At 41.5% G+C, this 4,504-nt stretch overlaps 1 long non-coding RNA gene across 1 annotated transcript; it reads right to left on the bottom strand.

The window, feature by feature from the left end:
* On the bottom strand, positions 1-3,029 carry LOC308462510. Its single transcript, XR_013979190.1, has 3 exons — positions 2,907-3,029; positions 1,290-2,874; positions 1-165 (listed from the first exon to the last, which is right to left on the bottom strand). It is a non-coding gene; the product is annotated as an uncharacterized lncRNA (long non-coding RNA).
* Between the last annotated feature and the right edge of the window lie 1,475 nt (positions 3,030-4,504).

Below are 4,504 nucleotides of genomic sequence, written 5' to 3'. Positions count from 1 at the left end.
ACAATATACCGCCAGCTAAATATAATATATCTGTGGTGGTAGAGGGTCTTGCTGGGCCTGCGGGGGGGGGGGGCAAACCATACCTCCCTGCAGCGGCGGAGGCTGCACCCCGCTTCCCCATGGCAGTAGAGGGTCTTGACGAGGCTCCCTGCAGCGGTGGAGGGCCTAAAATGTAAGGAAGTGGTAGATTCAATTAAAATATTAAATAAACTTCCATATATTATATTTAATATATTTTAAACTAATTTATGAGTAGTGATTTACTAGTCAAGTTGCATCTGCTTCCCCACTCAGAGGTCTAAGTGGAATCTGTGCATGCATAAGCCCCACTGAGTTCAAAAACTTCTACTTTCCTGAGAGTAAACCCCAATGAATTCAGTAGGGTTTGCTTGTGAGTAGACATGCATTTGCTTTCACCGCTTACTGAAAAACACCCTCCCCATCATTCGTGCACAGTACCTAACCTCCCATTTCAGCATAAAGCAGCCAGCTAAATCATCTCCCATCCATTCGCCCCCACCCCCACAGAAGGGCCCCCCCAAAAGCCCTCATCCCACCAATATCTCCATTTTTATCAAAAGGAGGGAGGGCAAGCAAGCAAGCAAAAAAGGTAGTCTCTTTTAAATTAAAAAAACACCATTTATAATATGGAGGAAAGCTATTTAGGGGAAACCAATAACATAAACACCACCAGAAAATAAAAATGAAAACTCTTCCCCCTCTTTTTTTTCACTGGTGAGGGAAGAAATACTGCTTTCTAGTTCTTTGTTTACTTTGCCTCTTTGATTTTCTAGCATGGGGGGGGGGGTCTCTTCTGTATTGTTAACAGGCTCTGCATAAATACTCTGCTTCAGAGTATCTGACAAAGTGTCAGATTCACAAAGTGTGTATTACACAGGAAAGCTCATATCTTCAGCTGAGCTACTCCCGGGTAAGTTTCCACCTTTTGTTCACCGGTATATCGCCTTGTTGAAACACTTATCACAATGTTATTTCACTTCAACGATGTGGTGATTTATTGCACAGACCTAGCCTGTACAAGCCATCTTTCGGTGCTTCACCCCACTGCCCCAATTTCATTACTGCATTTTTATTTTGCTATCTACTACTCCTTGCAGCAGTCACCTTCAACATGGCTGACATGTTATTGTCACGGTTCAGCCCTGCACAGACATCAAACCTGAAGTCTCAGAGGAGCAAAGAGAGTACCCCTCTTCCAGCTGTAATAAAAAAATGTAAGGTCTTATATATATAATAAATGTTCATAAATGTACCAACCAAGCACGTACATAGATATGTGGACCACACGTCTGGAGCAGCACAGGAAGACAGTCCTGGACCTTTTTGATTCCCAAACTGACCAAATGTTTTCTCTGCAAGGAGTGAGGGGGTGAGGGAACCTTCCCATTGTCTCAGGAATTGGGTAATCACCATCTCAAAGAAATGGCCAGACTACCAGGAAAGGTAATCAGATAACCTGGCAGACAGGAAAAACAACAACATTCAAATTCCTGTTGTAGACCGCCTTTTCTGTGATGTAGGTATGATGTTTGTGGGGGGTGGTCTTGGGTTACCCCCCTTCTGTGATGTATGTGTGATGTATGGAAGGGTGGTCTTGAGCTCCAGGGAAGGCAATTTAAAATGTCTATATAAGGGCAGGCACACCTTTGTTCTGGGTCCTCCTTTCTCCTGCGTGTGAGGGGAGCACCCTGTTGCAACAGTTCAATAAACATCAGTCTTACTAACTGCTTTGCTTCTCAATATTCTCTGGTTGGCCTCTGTTATTTTCTCCTACCGATGGAGAACCTACAAAGGACTCTATAAGGGCTCTTGTGTCCCCCATAAGGGAATAAGGGCAGGTTTTGTTTACAACACAGCAGATCACTGGATCCAGATACCCCTGCCCCACACCAGTTGCCTGGGTTCCCACCAACCTCACAGGATTTCCCCCCTTCACAAACATCTTTTTCTTTCTTTTTTATTGAATTTGTATCCCACCAGAGGTCATCGCCTTCATCCCTTATTAGTTTCAGTTTGTGGTTCAGTCTACATGACCAGTAAGAAAAAACTTCCAAACTGAGACACACTGTAGATGGTGATGATGATGATTATTTGGGGTGGCTATTCTAATAACTTAATCTTTTAATTGATTTTTTGTATAGACACTGAACTATATCCTTGCTCTGGGATTGCATTTGCTTCCCTGGCTGCCTGGTTAACCTGGTCTAACTGTCCCAAGCCATGACCATATTAGCTGAGGCAGTTTGACATCTGAGAACAATGCAGATTCAGGTCTGTTTGAAAGGTTTATTCTTATACTGCCAGTCAGCAAGATTCAGCAGTCCACTCCTGTCCTTTCATTTCTGTCTGAATCTTGCCTGACACTCGGGGCATTTGCATTGCTCTTCTCCTCTTATGCAGTGGCTCACTCATGTTGTTTATAGTTCAAGACAGTGAAAATAAACAAGTTAAGTTTCAGGTCACTTCCTGAGTTTTGCTTTTGTAAGACATCATCTTTAATAACTGTGTGTGTGTATTTCTTTTTGGCTGCTGTATATTAGCCATGATTCTAAATCTACTGAGTTAATGCCCCTGTCATTAGGTAAAATTTAGCAAAGCAAAAGAAAAGGCACTTACATTCTTTTAAATCCCAGTAGCTCAAAATATAACCTTATTATTAGACAAGAGATCAGTAGCTGTTTATTTTTCAGATTTGAAGAAAGAGGAAATAAATGCTTGTAACTAGTAGATCCTGAGGACGGTATGAAAAACTGCGCATCCAATGGTATAATTGGTCCTCATGGGTCTATGGAGCAGCATATAATACTTGGAAGATGGAAAGAACAGAATGAGAGTCTGTAAGACTTCAGGAGGCTTCCTGACTCCAAGGAGTAGAACCCCACCACAGACTCGAGTGAAAACCAAAATGACAGAGCCAGGCTGTTCTGCTGCAGGTAAATGGAAAAGAGTGAACAATCTGCACTTTCCTTGCTAAATGCAATATACAAAGAACAGCAGCCCATTTTCAGTGAGACATGTAGATTTTTCAGATTTTTCTGAAAAAATTCAGATTTTTCTACACACTGCCCGTAACTGGCAGAAGCAGAAAGAAACTCAAACTTATCAAAAACTGCAGGTGTTCTTAAGAACGCTTATGCTACTGTCTTACCTAAGCTGGCCAGTTTTTATTAAAGCAGATGCAGGTGGTTGGGAGACGCATAAGGGTTTGTGTGCCTTGGGGTATGGAGTAAACTACTGAACAGCAAGCCAACCAAACAGTTGAAAATTTGGCCAGAATTACCAGTCTTTTTATGAAGGTTTTATCATTTGAAACCTCAAACAGATGGCACATGAAAAGCCATGGTGGTGGTGCCCTGCTAATCCAATCATCGTATGGCATGCAGAGGACAGTTCCAAAGGGCTGTGTGAAAAGATGCAAAAAATTGAAGGGTGGGAATAATTATAAGCAAATGTGGGATTGCACTTCTCCAATACAGATTTATGGATTTTTTTTTTCCAAATTAGCTTTTAATTAAATAGTTGCATTGTTTCATGTATTGACTTCCCACCCTCACTGCCATTGTGTTTTTATTCAAACTCTTCCAATGCATTATATATCAAATTATTTTCTATTACCAACTTCCTTCTAATACTTTATCATTTTTCTTCCACTGTTCCTAAGGGATTACATTTCTCTTAATGAAAACAAAGAAGGAAGCTCATGATTACTGATAACACCAAGGTTGCAGGTTCGATCCCTGTATGGGAGAGCTGCATATTCCTGCACTGCAGCGGATTGGACTAGATTATCCTCAGGGTGCTTTCCAACACTACAGTTCTATAATTGGTGGCAACATTAATGCCAAGTTGAAGCATCTGGTTCATGCTTGCATGAAATGCCAACAAATGGCACCTTTTGTTCAGACAGAAGTTTGTGCTTGTGACAAAATGGGACCACTGGATATAGTAGGCACTGTTTGAAGCAGCTACATCATCAGGTCCTCCCCAAAATGACTTGGCTGCATCCTATAGAACTGCCATCTTAAATCTTAGTGTTCTCATGTCCTCCAGGCTCCAAATGCACATATCCAGGAATGCAGATAGTGAAGAAAATGAGGATGGGCTTGCTTGCTTGCTTACTTGTTTCACCTTGGGAGTACAGAAAGCCCGAGTTCCTTTGCAGTGAGTGATGGATGCTGTCTTAGAAAAAGGCACTTCTTCCTTGACCATATCAAGTTCTGGTAATACTTCAGCCCCCTCAAACGGTCTGCATCAAGTTATTTATAACCATGTTTTTATTGGAAAATTGCCATATACTGAGTAAAAACACTCACGGCATCAAGGTATTGATTTTTTAGATGACATCAATATAAACAGTGCTGAATCTTCCTAGATTGTGTGTGAGTAAGTGTGAAGCGTTTTACGTGTAGCAGCAAATACACAGTTCCATTAAGTGTTTTTCTTACCAAGAAAGTATGAATGAGAGTGAGGAATACCAAAAGGA

This window comes from Podarcis pityusensis (genome assembly GCF_964106645.2).
Source record: "Podarcis pityusensis genome assembly, chromosome: 14".
NCBI lineage: Eukaryota > Metazoa > Chordata > Lepidosauria > Squamata > Lacertidae > Podarcis > Podarcis pityusensis.
This window is presented reverse-complemented; position numbering and strand designations above follow the sequence as displayed.